Here is a 16764-nt window from a genome sequence, read left to right as displayed (position 1 = left end):
ATGCGTAGGTAAGAACGGTTCTTGCTCAGCCCGTAGCAGCCACGTATAACTTGCAACAACAAAGTAGAGGATGTCTAACTTGTTTTTGCAGGGCATGTTTTGATGTGATATGGTCAAGACATGATGCTAAATTTTATTGTATGAGATGATCATGTTTTGTAACACAGTTATCGGCAACTGGCAGGAGCCATATGGTTGTCACTTTATTGTATGAAATGCAATCGCCATATAATTGCTATACTTTATCACTAAGCGGTAGCGATAGTCGTAGAAGCAATAGTTGGCGAAACGACAATGATGCTTCGATGGAGATCAAGGTGTCAAGCCGGTGACGATGGTGATCATGACGGTGCTTTGGAGATGGAGATCAAAGGCACAAGATGATGATGGCCATATCATATCACTTATATTGATTGCATGTGATGTTTATCCTTTACGCATCTTATTTTGCTTAGTTCAGCGGTAGCACTATAAGATGATCTCTCACTAAATTTCAAGGTATAAGTGCACCGTTGCGACAGTTCGTCGTGCCGAGACACCACGTGATGATCGGGTGTGATAAGCTCTACGTTCACATACAACGGGTGCAAGACAGTTTTGCACACGCGGAATACTCGGGTTAAACTTGACGAGCCTAGCATATGCAGATATGGCCTCGGAACACTGGAGACCGAAAGGTCGAGCGTGAATCATATAGTAGATATGATCAACATAGTGATGTTCACCATTGAAAACTACTCCATCTCACGTGATGATCGGACATGGTTTAGTTGATTTGGATCACATGATCATTTAGATGACTAGAGGGATGTCTATCTAATTGGGAGTTCTTAAGTCATATGATTAATTGAACTTTAATTTATCATGAACTTAGTCCTGGTAGTATTTGCATAACTATGTTGTAGATCAATAGTTTGCAATGTAGCTCCCCGTTTATTTTTGATATGTTCCTAGAGAAAAACTATGTTGAAAGATGATAGTAGCAATGATGCGGACTAGGTCCGTGATCTGAGGATTATCCTCATTGCTGCACAGAAGAATTATGTCCTTGATGCACCGCTAGGTGATGGACCTATTGCAGGAGCAGATACAGACATTATGAACGTTTGGTAAAGCTCGGTATGATGACTACTTGATAGTTTAGTGCACCATGCTTTATGGCTTAGAACCAGGACTTCAAAAATGTTTTGAACGCCACAGAGCATATAAGATGTTCTAAGAGTTGAAATTGGTATTTCATACTCATGCCCGTGTCGAGAGGTAGAAGACCTCTGATAGTAGTTTGCCTACAAGATGGAGGAGAATACCTCAACTAGTGAGCATGTGCTCAAATTGTCTGGGTACTACAATTGCTTGAATCAAGTGGGAGTTAATCTTCCAGATAAGATAGTAATTGACAAAGTTCTCTAGTCACTATCACCAAGTTACTAGAACTTAGTGATGAACTATAATATGCAAGGGATAACAAAAGTAATTCCCAAGCTCTTTGTGATGCTGAAATCGGCGAAGGTAGAAATCAAGAAATAACATCAAGTGTTGATGGTTAACAAGACCACTAGTTTCAAGAAAAGGGCAAAGGGAAAGAAAGAGGAACTTCAAAGAGGAATAGCAAGCAAGTTGCTGCTCCCATGAAGAAGCTCAAATCTAGACCCAAGCCTGGAACTGAGTGCTTCTACTGCAAAGGAAATGGTCACTAGAAGTGGAACTGCCCTAGATACTTGGCGGATAAGAAGGATGGCAAAGTGAACAAAAGTATATATTTGATATACATGTTATTGATGTGTAATTTACTTGTGTTTATAACAACACCTCAGTATTTGATACTGGTCCAGTTACTAAGAGTAGTAACTCGAAACGGGAATTGGAAAATAAACAGAGACTAGTTAAGGCCGAGGTGATGATGTGAGTTGGAAGTGATTACAAGGTTGATAAGATCACCATCGCACACTCCCTTTACCTTCGGGATTAGTGTTGAACCTAAAATAAATGTTATTTGGTGTTTGCATAGAGCATAATATGATTGGATCATGTTTATTGCAATACGGTTATTCATTTAAGTCAAGGATAATTGTTATTCTGTTTACATGAATAAAACCTTCTGAGGTCATACACCCAAGGTGAATGGTTTATTGAATCTCGATCGTAGTAATACACATATTCATAATATTGAAGCCAAAAGATGCAACGTTAATAATGATAGTGCAACTTATATGTGGCACTGCCATTCAGGTCATATTGGTGTAAAGCGCATGAAGAAACTCCATGCTGATGGGCTTTTGGAATCACTTGATTATGAATCATATGATACTTTCGAACCATGCCTCGTGGGCAAGATGACTAAAAACTCTGTTCTCCGGAACAATGGATCAAGCAACTGACTTATTGGGAATAATACATACTGATGTATGCAATCCGATGAGTGTTGAGGCTCGTGGTGGGTATCGTCATTTTCTGATCTTCACGGATTATTTGAGCAGATATGGGTATATCTACTTGATGAACCATCAGTCTGAAACATTTGAAAAGTTCAAAGAATTTCATAGTGAAGTGGAAAATCATCGTAACAAGAAAATAAAGTTTCTGCGATCTGATCGTGGAGGAGAATATTTGAGTTACGAGTTTGGTCTTCATTTGAAACAATGCGGAATACTTCCGCAACTCACGCCACCTGGAACACCATAGCGTAATGGTGTGTACGAACTTCATAACCATACTTTATTAGATATGGTGAGATCTATGATGTCTCTTACCGATTTATCACCATCGTTTTAGGGTTATGCATTAGAGGCAGTTGCATTCACGTTAAATAGGGCACCATCTAAATCCGTTGAGACGACACCATATGAACTGTGGTTTAGGAAGAAACCTAAGCTGTCGTTTCTTAAAGTTTGGGGCTATGATGCTTATGTGAAAAAGTTTCAACCTGATAAGCTCGAACCCAAATTGGATAAATGTGTCTTCATAGGATACCCAAATAAAACTGTTGGGTACACCTTCTATCACAGATCCGAAGGCAAGATATTCGTTGCTAAGAATGGATACTTTCTAGAGAAGAAGTTTCTCTCGAAAGAAGTGATTGGGAGGAATGTAAAACTTGATGAGGTAATTGTACCTTCTCCTGAATTGGAAAGTAGTTCATCACAGAAATCAGTTCTAGTGATTCCTACACCAATTAGTGAGGAAGTTAATGATGATGATCATGAAACTTCAGATCAAGTTACTACCGAACCTCGTTGGTCAACCAGAATACGTTCCGCACCAGAGTGGTACGGTAATCCTGTTCTGGAGGTCATGTTACTTGACCATGACGAACCTACGAACTATGAGGAAGCGATGATGAACCCAGATTCCATGAAATGGCTTGAAGCCATGAAATCTGAGATGAGATCCATGTATTAGAACAAAGTATCAACTTTGATTGACTTGCCCATTGATCGGTGAGCCATTAAGAATAAATGGATTTTCAAGAGGAAGACGGACATTGATAGTAGTGTTACTATCTACAAAGCTCGAATTGTCGCAAAAGGTTTTCGACAAGTTGAAGATGTTGATTAGGATAAGATTTTCTCACTCGTAGCGATTCTTAAGTCTGTCTGAATCATGTTAGCAATTCCCACATTTTATGAAATCTGGCAACTAGATGTCAAAACTGCATTCCTTAATGAATTTCTTAAAGAAGAGTTGTATATGATGCAACAATAAGGTTTTGTCAATTCTAAAGGTGCTAACAAAGTGTGCAAGCTCCAGTGATCCATCTATGGACTGGTGCAAGCATCTCGGAGTTGGAATATATACTTTGATAAAGTGATCAAAGCATATGGTTTAGTGAAGCATGTATTTACAAGAAAGTGAGTGGGAGCACTACAACATTTCTGATAAGTATATGTGAATGAGATATTGTTGATCGGAAATAATGTAGAATTTTCTAGAAAGCATAAAGGAGTGTTTGAAAAGATTTTTTCAAAGAAAGACCTCGATGAAACTACTTACATATTGAGCATCAAGATCTATAGAGATAGATCAAGACGCTTGATATATTTTCAATGAGTACATACCTTGACAAGATTTGAAGTAGTTCAAAATGGAGAAGTCAAAGAAGGAGTTCTTGCCTGTGTTGCAAGGTGTGAAGTTGAGTAAAGACTCAAAACCCGACCACGACAGAAAATAGAAAGAGAATGAAAATTCATTCCCCACGCCTCAGTCATAGGTTCTATAAAGTATGCTATGCTGTGTACCAGACCTACTGTGTACCTCACCATAAGTTTGGCAAGAAGGCACAATAGTGATCCAAGAGTGGATCACTGGACAGCGGTCCAAATATCCTTAGTGTAATAAGGAAATGTTTCTCGGTTATGGAGGTGACAAAGAGTTCGTCGTAAAGAGTTACATCGATGCAAGCTTTGATACTGATCTGGATGACTCTATGTCTCGATCTAGATACATATCGAAAGTGGGGGCAATTAGCTGGAGTAGCTCCGTGCAAAGCATTGTAGACATAGAAAATTTGCAAAATACATACGGCTCTGAATGTGGCAGACCCGTTGACTAAATTTCTCTCACAAGCAAAACATGATCACTCTTTGGGTGTTAATCACATAGCGATGTGAACTAGATTATTGACTCTAGTAAACCCTTTGGGTGTTAGTCACATGGAGATGTGAACTAATCACATAAATATGTGAACTATTGGTGTTAAATCACATGACGACGTGAACTAGATTATTGACTCTAGTGCAAGTGGGAGACTGAAGGAAATATGCCCTAGAGGTAATAATAAAGTTGTTATTTATATTTCCTTATATCATGATAAATGTTTATTATTCATGCTAGAATTGTATTAACCAGAACTTAGTACATGTGTGAATACATAGACTAACAGAATGTCACTAGTATGCCTCTACTTGACTAGCTCGTTGAATCAATGATGGTTATGTTTCCTAACCATAGACATGAGTTGTCATTAGATTAACGAGATCACATTATTAGATAATGATGTGATTGACCTGACCCAACCGTTAGCTTAGCACGATGATCGTTTAGTTTGTTGCTATTGATTTCTCCATAACTTATACATGTTCCTATGACTATGAGATCATGCCACTTCCAAATGCCGGAGGAACACTTTGTGTGCCACCAAACGTCACAACATAACTGGGTGATTATAAAGGTGCTCTACAGGTGTCTCCGATGGTGTTTGTTGAGTTGGCATAGATCGAGATTAGGATTTGCCACTCCGATTGTCGGAGAGGTATCTCTGAGCCCTCTCGGTAATGCACATCACTATAATCCTTGCAAGCAATGTGACTAATGAGTTAGTTACGGGATGTTGCATTACGGAATGAGTAAAGAGACTTGCCGTTAACGATATTGAACTAGGTATTGAGATACAGACGATCGAATCCTGGGCAAGTAACATACCGATGACAAAGGGAACAATGTATGTTGTTATGAGGTTTGACTGAAAAAGATCTTCGTAGAATATGTAGGAGCCAATATGAGCATCCAGGTTCCGATATTGGTTATTGACCGGAGATGTGTCTCGGTCATGTGTACATAGTTCTCGAGCCCGTAGGGTCCACACGCTTAACGTTCTGTGACGATTTGTATTATGAGTTATGTGATTTGATGACCGAAGTTTGTTCGGAGTCCCGGATGAGATTGGGGACATGACGAGGAGTCTCGAAATGGTCGAGACGAAAAGATCGATATATTGGAAGGCTATATTCGGACATCGGAAACATTCCGAGTAATTCGGGTATTTTTCGGAGTACCGGAGAATTACAGGAATTCGTATTGGGCCTTAATGGGCCATACGGGAAAGGAGAGAAAGGCATCAAGGATGGCTGCGCCCCTTCCCCATGGACTGGTCCGAATTGGACTAGGGAAAGGCGGTGCCCCCTTCCTTCCTTCGCCTTCTCCCTTCCCTTTTTCCTATTCCATGTAGGAGGTGGAATCCTACTTGGACTAGGTAGTCCTAGTAGGACTCCACACTTTGGGCGTGTCCTATGAGGGCCGGTCTCCTCCTCCCTCCATCCTTTATATACGTGTCTAGGGGACACCCCATAGACACACAAGTTGATCATTGATCTCTTAGCCGTGTGTGGTGCCCCCCTCCATCATAATCCACCTCGGTCATACCGTAGCGGTGCTTAGGCGAAGCCCTGTTCCGGTAGCATCATCATCACCGTCATCATGCCGTTGTGCTGACGAAGCTCTCCCTCGACACTCTGCTGGATCGTGAGTTTGTGGGATGCCACCAAGCCGAACGTGTGCTGATCGTGGAGGTGACGTACTTTCAGTACTAGGATTGGTCGATCATGAAGACATACAACTACATCAACCGCGTTGTCATAACACTTCCGCTTACGGTCTACGAGGGTACATAGACAATACTCTCCCCTTTCGTTGCTATGCATCACCATGATCTTACGCGTGCGTAGGATTTTTTTGAAATTACTGCATTCCCCAACACCCTATTCCTTCATCCATCGTAAGATAACTCAAAACTTGAAAACTTCAATCACACAAAACTCAACAAAACCTTCGTGAGATCCATTAGTATAAGAAAATAAATCACCACTATAAGTGTTGTATCAAACCAATTCGTATTTTGTTCTTGTATTGTATCTACTGTATTCCAACTTTTCTATGGCAAAAACTCATCAAAGAAAACCATAGAGCCATCAAAACAAGCACACAACACAAAGAAAACAGAATTTGTCAAAAACAGAACAGTCTGTAGCAATCTGGACGTTTAGAATACTTCTGTAACTTCAAAAATTCTGAAAAATTAGGACGGCCTGAACAATTTTTATATTGATTTACTACAAGAGGAATGCATATTTCATCGCTCTCTGGTTAAAAATAAGAATTGTTTTCGTGAGCGCAAAAGTTTTTGTTTTTTCAGCAAGATCAAACAACTATCACCCAGGAAGATCCTAAAGGCTTTACTTGGCACAAACACTAATTAAAATGCAAAAAACACACAATCATAACAGTAGCATAATTGTGCTAACACTCAAAAACAGGAAGCAAAAAGTAAAAACAAATTTTATTCATTGAGTTGCCTCCCAACAAGCACTATAATTTTACGCCCTTAGTTAGGCATAAAGCAAGGATCTAAGTTTTGTCATCTTTCTTCTCAATTCCCTTAGAGGTGTCTTCGTCAAGGGGTTTTGTAAAAACAACATAAAACATAGTATCCATAGAAACCTTAGCACTATTAAGTTGCCCATTATCATAACCATATTGATTTCCGGCAACAATTCAAGAATAATGTTGATTAACATTATTAAAAACTTGTTGAATTACATCTAGGATCGGGACCTCTTTTTAAGGTTATCATCAAATATCTTATTGTCCCCGAGCAAATGTCTTAATGCATAATCACTATTGTAAAGAATTTCATCTATCACGGGCTTTTCACGATTCATACCATAAAAATCAAAGATTTCCCTAGCTTCCTGTATGATATAGTCAAACTCATTCATAAGAACGAGGGTGGCAAACTTTTTAGCCTTAGGATTGTTTATAACGGGGAGCTCAAAAAAAATCTCTGCAAAGTAGGATGAGTACGGATAAATTTACTTTCAAGTTTTAGAACTAGTGCTGAAATAGCATCCGCACAAGATCTAATAGTTTTAAGTATAGAAGCATCATCAAGACTTAAATTTCCAACACAATTGAAAAATTCTTGGATACGTTCCTTTCCCATGACATTCCCTTGCCCCAAAATAAAAGTTTTAGCATCCAGATTGCCCGTACGTCCAACTTTAGGAGTTAGTCCATCATCTGTTGGTGCCATACCAAACTCACACACGATTGCAAGCAAAAGATAGATCTGATGAGAAAACGGCGAACAGAAAAGAGGGGCGAATAAAAACGACAATTTTTTGTGAAGTCGGGGAGAGGAAAACCAGAGGTAAATGGAAAATAATGTAAATTGCGAGGAGATCATATTTGTGATTAGGAACCTAGTATATGTTGAAGATCCTCCCCAGCAACGGCGCCAGAAATTCCTTTTGATGTCGCTTGAAGCTACATCGGTATGTCCCTAAAGGAATGATGATGTACCAGCACAGCATAGCGTAAAACTTTTATTTTGAGTTATGAAACCATTTTTGAAACCAATGTTATCGAAGTAGTAGGAGAACCAAGCAACACAACATAAACAACACCTGCACACAAATAACAACTACTCGCAGCCCGACGTGTAAAAGGGGTTGTCAATCCATTTCGGGTAGCGGCGCCCCAAGATGGGAAAACAGACGTGAGAGAGTTGTAAATATTGATATATAGAACGCCAAATAGAATAAATTGCAGCAAGATATTTTTGTATTTTTGGATTTAATAGATCTGAAAATAAAAGGCAAATAAAATAGATCGCAAAGGCAAATAATATGAGAAAGAGACCCGGGGGACGTAGGTTTCACTAGTGGCTTCCGTCGAGAAAAATAACAAACGGTGGGTAAACAAATTACTGTTCGGCAATTGATAGAACTTCAAATACTCATGACGATATCCAAGCAATGATCATTACATAGGCATTACGTCCAAGATTAGTAGACCAACTCCTGCCTGCATCTACTACTATTACTCCACACATCGACCGCTATCCAGCATGCATCTACTGTATTAAGTTCATGGAGAAACGGAGTAATGCAATAAGAACGATGCCATGATGTAGACAAGATCTATCTATGTAGAGATATACCCCATTGTTTTATTCTTAGTAGCAATGATACATACGTGTCGGTTCCCCTTCTGTCACTGGGATCAAGCACCGTAAGATTGAACCCACTACAAAGCAACTCTTCCCATTGCAAGATAAATAGATCAAGTTGGCCAAACAAAACCCAAATATCGGAGAAGAAATACAAGGCTATAAGCAATCATGCATAAAAGAGATCAAAGAAACTCAAATACTTTCTTGGATATAAAAAGATAGATCTAATCATAAACTCAAATACTTTCTTGGATATAAAAAAATAGATCTGATCATAAACTCAAAGTTCATCCGATCCCAACAAACACACCGCAAAAAGAGTTACATCATATGGATCTCCAAGAGACCATTGTATTGAGAATCAAACGAGAGAGAGGAATCCATCTAGCTACTAACTACGGACCCGAAGGTCTACAAAGAACTACTCACGCATCATCGGAGAGGCACCAATGGAGGTGGTGAACCCCATCCGTGATAGTGTCTAGATTGGATCTGGTGGTTCTGGACTCTGCTGCGGCTGGAATTGATTTTCGTTGACTACCCTAGGATTTCTAGAATATTAGGGTATTTATAGAGCAAAGAGGCGGTCCGGGGGGCACCCGAGGTGGGAACAACCCACCATGGCGCACCTGGGCCTCCTGGCGTGCCCTAGTGGGTTGTGCTCTCGTTAGAGCACAACCCAGGCGTAGCCTTGGCCCATTAGGTGTCTTCTGGTCCATAAAAAATCTCCGTAATTTTCGTGGCATTTGGACTCTGTTTGGTATTGATTTTCTGCGATGTAAAAAACATGGAAAAAATAGCAACTGGCACTTGGCACTATGTCAATAGGTTAGTACCAAAAAACGATATAAAATAACTATAAAATGATTATAAAACATCCAAGATTGATAATATAACAGCATGTAACAATCAAAAATTATAGATACGTTGGAGACGTATCACTGAGCCACCCGTGCAGTCTCACCATCCAGGGCTGCTGCCCCGACATCCAAGGAGAACCCACCACCACCAACGAGCAGCATGACGACCTAGGACAGGCAGTCGGACACGGATAACATTATAGTGGAACCGCCGTCGGTTAGGATCGGGCATCCCCGATGCCGGTCCATACGCAAGGAGCTCCACCTTGGTCGGGGGAACGGATCACCGGGTCATCCAGCATCATCGCTGGGGCGGCCCAAACAGACGGGCCACCGGAGCGGTGGGCCTCCATGGGCTGGATCTGGTCCAGCCCTCGAGGCCCTCCACCACCTAACCCTAGATCCACCACACCATCGGCCACCGAATCCCCCGCACACCACTATAGCCGCCGCCGGCCATGGCCTAGCTCGAAGCCCCAACAGCACGCCAGGGAGGAGAACGCCTCGTGTCACCCGAAGAAGCCAAGACGTCGGAGCACCGGATCCTCCAGCACGAGCACGCTGGGGTGTGACCCGCCACCGCCGCCACAAACAACCGCCCGCAGCCTGACGTCTCCCACCACGCCTAGCCCCGGTGCTGCGCGCCACCCCGCACGCACACCGGGGCACCACCAGATCGGTGGCCCAGGACCCCGCAGCCGCCGCGCGGCCAGCCATCGCGCTCGACGCCACCACCCGACGCATCGCAAGCCGCCGCTGCTGGCTCTTGCCACCGCTCCACCAGCCCTGCGGGAGCACGGCGTCCCCTTCCAGCAGACCTACCCAAGTCGGCCCAGCGCTGGAACGAAGAGGAAGAGGAGCCCACCGCCGCTGATGCCACCAGGCTTTGCCCGACTGCTCTTGCCGGCGACGGCGGGGGAGGGGAGGGGTGGAGGGGAGGAAGGAGCCGGCGGCTAGGGTTGGCCCTCTCGGTCGCCCCGGGGGACGACGTAAGAGGAGCCCAGGAGGTTCGCTTTTCTCACAAATTAAAGGTCGAGGAAGATCACATGTCCATCAAGGATGATACAAATGTTTCTCTTCTCTGTAAATGGATTTGGAAGTTATAAAATGAGAGAGGAATGTGGCAAGATCTAGTGAGAAAGAAATTTAGATAAACTAGATGATACCCCGCTCGTTGCAGCGGGAACACACAGTAATATGTGGCAATATATTATTTTGATGGATTTTGCCATCTTAAATTTGAATATGAACTAAAGATTAAAAATACATATGATTTGATGTATTTGATTATTATTATTATATAGTTATCAAAAAATTATTAAGTAGTATTTTGCATGCATGTCAAGATATAAATAAAAGTAGTGGGGTTTATAAAGGGGGGGTGTGCATGTTGAGAGAATTAGTATAGGCAGTGCATGCATGTTGAGCGGAATAAAATAGAAGAGTCGATGAGATGGCATGTGTGATGATGTGACATATGTGCATGTTGAGATAAACAGAAGTAGTGGGGATCAACTACTTAAGTATATAAGATGTGCCTTAAGAGATTGTAAAAAAAAGTATGGAAAGTCTCATTTTTTGGTAGGGTTAGATGCATTTTCCTACAATTTAGCAGAAAGATAGTAGGAAATAGGGAGAGAACTCTGTTCCGGAGTGATGTATGGCTAGGTGACAAACCACTCGGTGTTCGATTTCCTAGACCATTTTTGCTTACCTTTAGTGCTAATTTTACTGTAGCTAAAGATTTATCTGAAAATATGAGCCTTATTAGATTTAGAAGAATTCTCTGGGGAGATATAGCATACATGTGGTACGAACATAAAGAGATTTGAAGTAGAGTAGTGTTAAAAGATCAAGAGGACAAATGTAGCTAGTTGTTGAATAAATCTGGAAAGTTCTCTGTAAGGTCTTTATATTTGGCGCTAAAAACTGATCAAGTAGTTTGGAAACATAGAAAGCTATGGTACGCTAAGATACCTTTGAAAGTGAAAGTTTTGATGTGGTTGGTATTTAGAAATAGAGTGCTGACTAGAGATAACTTGGCCAAAAGAAACTGAAAAGGTAAGGATAAGAACTATAGCTTTTGTGATCATCCTCAAACAGTGGAGCATTTATTTGTACATGTGTAGTTGCTAGATTCATTTGGTAGGTCGTTAGAGATGTCACCAGAATACACAATATTTCCTGCAAGATTGAAGATTTTAGCAGTTGGGTTGAGAGTTTCCCTAAGGAAAAATACAGATGACAGACTATGGCAGTGGGGGTAACGACAATTTTATGGTATTTGTGGAAAACAAGAAACATTGCCACTTTCCGTCATTTTTACCGGCATGACCCTAGTGTGATATTCTTTCAAGTTTCTTATTGGATGTCTTATTGGGCTGGTTTACAGAAAAGAGAAGGGCAACTTATGCCACGAGCCGTGGCGGCATTGCTCGTTGATGTTGCCAACGGGTTCTTCAACAAGAGAAGTAGATGGGCACTGATGACCAAAATACTGGGAGTAGGATGATGGAGTAGGGATTGTTTCCTGTAGTGTTCTTCTTTTGAGTTCTGTTTTAGCAGTGTTATGTATGTTTGGAGGTATTTGTGCACTAGATGGAATGATGCGTGGTTACCTACTGTGTGTGCTATCTTGCTTTATCTTCCTGTTGTAGGTGTCGATCCTTTCTTCCCCCTGGGGTGACATGGTATGTTGTTCTGGGGTCCCTCGAGATAATATGTCTTAAACCTGTTTATCGATTTCTTTTATAAATGAAATGATATCGCGGGCACGCCCCTCAATTCAAAATAAATAAAACTACTCCCTCCATTTTTATATACAGGGCCACTTTGTTTTTCTTGTCCAACTTTGACTTATAATTTTGGTTAACAAAATATGGGTTATATTTCATCAAAAATACATTATGGAAAAGTTCTTTGAAATGTCCATCCAATGACATACTTTTTATAATATATGACTCACATTTTGTCGGTAAAATTAAGAGTCAAAGTTAGACATAAAAATATGAAGTGACCTTCTACCAGTAGATGGAGGGATTAGAACCTTGTTTCCTGGGCCAAGTCAGCCTATAAGTAAGTAGGGTTGAAGACAATTTGTTTGTTAGTTTTTCAATATTCTTCCTTCTATGCTTAGAGTAAGTATGGATGAAGATGTGTCCCAATAGTTTTTTTCTATCGAAACTGTTCAAGTTTTCTCTGAAAGATGAAGCAGAAGAATAGTGTAACAGGCTACAACATTGCAGCATAACCATCTACAAGATGTGTGCACAAGCGTTTATGGCTAAAAATTTCCCTTGCTCTAAAATTGCAAGATTTCAAAAGGATCTTACTGCATGGTGGAGATATTCTAAACTCCTGAATCTTTTCCCTAATCATGGTTTTAATGAATATGTTATACTTCATATATTCTATCATGGAATCAATGATGAATCTAAATCCGTTCTTGATTTAAGGCCAAGAGGACATTTTGTGGCTTTAATTCTAGAAGAAGGAAAAACACCTATAGAAGAAATTATGACAGCTAAAGAGTAACGGGATATTGAGGAACCAGTTAAACACATGGTAATTTATCATGTTGAAGACATGAAGGAATTTAGGGAGGTGACTCAAGAAAAAGGTAAACTTGTTGAACCAGTTATTCAAGAAAAAATGGATCTATTTAATATCTATTGACGGAAGATGAGTCTGGGGAGACAATGAATAGGTTTAAGCACCATCAAGAGGATTTCAACAGAGACATGAGGCGATGTATTCATCATAATGAAAAGGTTATATCTTACCTGTGTGACTAGATGGTTTAGGTCATGCCGTGAACAATCTTGATAAACGCTCGCAAATTTTTGAAACTCAATTTTTAATTCTTGCCCAACTTGAGAATGATAACCTTGTTTCTTTTAATGACATTGGTACTCGAAGTGGTAAAGTGACGGAGGACCCAAATGGGCCTGAGTGGTATGAGAAAGAACAAGCATTGAAGAGGAGGGCAAGTCAGCAACAAACTCAAGAAGATGAAGAACTTCTCAACAATGACAAAGACCAAGAAGAACCAGCTCATCAAAATGCACAAGGTAATGAAGAAGAAGGGGAGAATAATAAAACAAGTTGATTCCAAAACATAAACCATTGATCGTAACAACGATAATAATGAAGAGGATGCTGACCCAGAATCTAAAAGAACAGGGAAAATTATCTTAGAGAAGAGCAGCAAGCCTCCATATCCAACAAGAGGTGAAAGCAGTCAGGTAACAAAAAAATAAAGACAAAGGTAAGGAGAAAGAAAAGGAGATAGGTAAAACAAATAAAACTCTCTCTTACCCTAAGGAAATTAGACCACCTTCGAATAATGAGTTATATTCGTCTTTATTGAAGGCTATTAAGAATCTTAAAGTTTCTTTGCACATAACTTATATATTGAAGATTCCTACTTTTTCTATGTTTATGCGTGATATAATTAATAATAAAAGAAGTATGAATTTAGAAGAACATTTGGCTATGATAACGAAGTATCCCTTTGAGGAAAAGACAACAGCTAAACTCGGAGGCCCGAGTATACTGACAATATTTTGTTCCATAGGTAATATCGATATAAATAACGCTCTTTGCAATATTGGAGCCGAATTAAGCGTTATGCCTTTAACTCTTTATTGCAAGTTGAATTTAGGAGAATGCATCCCGATAGGAATAACTTTGCAGATGGCTGACAAGTCTACGAAGAAACAAATAGGAGCAGCCAAAGACGTGCTCTTGAGATTGGACGGACACATTATTCCTAATGATTTTTTTGACATGGAACACTCGTATTCCATTTAAGACACGGCAAAAATGCCGGTTACAAGATGGGTTACATCAACAGGGAAATCATCTAGCCATACTTGTGTTTATTCACACGCTAACCCTACACCCATTGCTGCCAACCCGTGTGCTTACAGTCACGAAGGACATGAACTACATCTGCTCGGATAAACTGAGTATACTTGATATGCCTGAAGATGAAAAATTATCTACTATTCTTGAGAGACCATTTTGAACACCACAGGTGCAGCTTTGGACTGTGCTGAAGGGAAGGTAACTTTCATAATATATGACGAAGTGATCGTGAGATACTTCCCGATGAAATCCGGAGAGAAAGAAACATATATTCCACCTCTGAAGCGAATATGTGCGGTAAGTAACGAAAAACTTGAAGGAAATATGCCCTAGAGGCAATAATAAAGTTATTATTTATTTCCTTATTTCATGATAAATGTTTATTATTCATGCTAGAATTGTATTAACCGGAAACTTGATACATGTGTGAATACATAGACAAAAAGAGTGTCACTAGTATGCCTCTAGTTGACTAGCTCGTTGAATCAAAGATGGTTAAGTTTCCTAGCCATACACATGAGTTGTCATTTGATTAACGGGATCACATCATTAGAGAATGATGTGATTGACTTGACCCATTCTGTTAGCTTAGCACTTGATCGTTTAGTATGTTGCTATTGCTTTATTCATGACTTATACATGTTCCTATGACTATGAGATTATGCAACTCCCGTTTACCAGAGGAACACTTTGTGTGCTACCAAACGTCACAACATAACTGGGTGATTATAAAGGTGCTCTACAGGTGTCTCCGAAGGTACTTGTTGAGTTGGCGTATTTCGAGATTAGGATTTGTCACTCCGATTATCGGAGAGGTATCTCTGGGCCCTCTCGGTAATGCACATCACTGTAAGTCTTGCAAGCATTGTAACTAATGAGTTAGTTGCGGGATGATGTATTACAGAACGAGTAAAGAGACTTGCCGGTAACGAGATTGAACTAGGTATTGCGATACCGACGATCGAATCTCGGGCAAGTAACATACCAATGACAAAGGGAACAACGTATGTTGTTATGCGGCTTGACCGATAAAGATCTTCGTAGAATATGTGGGAGCCAATATGAGCATCCAGGTTCCGCTATTGGTTATTGACCGGAAACGTGTCTCAGTCATGTCTATGTTGGGGAACGTTGCAGAAAACAAAAAAAAATCCTACGTTTTCACCAAAATCCATCTATGAGTTCATCTAGCAACGAGTGATCGGATGCATCTACATACCTTTGTAGATCGCGAGCGGAAGCGTTCAAAGAACGGGGATGAGGGAGTCGTACTCGTGTGATCCAAATCACCGGAGATCCTAGCGCCGAACGGATGGCACCTCCGCGTTCAACACACGTACGGTCAGCGTGACGTCTCATCCTTCTTGATCCAGAAGGGGGAAGGAGAGGTTGATGAAGATCCAGCAGCACGACGGCGTGGTGGTGGATGCAGCAGTCACCGCAGCAGGGCTTCGCCGAGCTTCTGCGAGAGGGAGAGGTGTAGGAGGGGAGAGGGAGGCGCCAAGGCTTCAGGGGTGCGGCTGCCCTCCCTCCCCCCTTTATATAGGCCCCCCTAGGGGGTGCGCCAGCCCTAGGAGATGGGATCTCCTAGGGGGGCAGCGGCCAAGGGGGTGGAGTGCCCCCCAAGGCAAGTGGAGGCGCCCCCTCCCCTAGGGTTCCCAACCCTAGGCGCATGGGGGGCCCAAGGGGGGGCGCACCAGCCCACTATGGGCTGGTTCCCTCCCCACTTCAGCCCATGGGGCCCTCCGGGATGGGTGGCCCCACCCGGTGGACCCCCCGGGACCCTTCTGGTGGTCCCGGTACAATACTGTTGACCCCCGAAACTCTCCTGATGGCCGAAACTGCACTTCCTATATATAATTCTTCACCTCCGGACCATTCCGGAACTCCTCGTGACGTCCGGGATCTCATCCGGGACTCCGAACAACTTTCGGTTTACTACATACTCATATCTCTATAACCCTAGCGTCACCGAACCTTAAGTGTGTAGACCCTACGGGTTCGGGAGACATGTATACATGACCGAGACGACTCTCCGGTCAATAACCAACAGCGGGATCTGGATACCCATGTTGGCTCCCACATGCTCCTCGATGATCTCATCGGATGAACCACGATGTCGAGGATTCAAGCAACCCCGTATACAATTCCCTTTGTCAATCGGTACGTTACTTGCCCGAGATTCGATCGTCCGTATCCCAATACCTCGTTCAATCTCGTTACCGGCAAGTCACTTTACTCGTACCGTAATGCATGATCCCGTGACCAGACACTTGGTCACTTTGAGCTCATTATGATGATGCATTACCG

This window comes from Triticum urartu, chromosome 7 (assembly GCF_003073215.2).
Source record: "Triticum urartu cultivar G1812 chromosome 7, Tu2.1, whole genome shotgun sequence".
Taxonomy (NCBI): domain Eukaryota; kingdom Viridiplantae; phylum Streptophyta; class Magnoliopsida; order Poales; family Poaceae; genus Triticum; species Triticum urartu.
Note: the sequence above shows the minus strand (reverse complement) of the source record.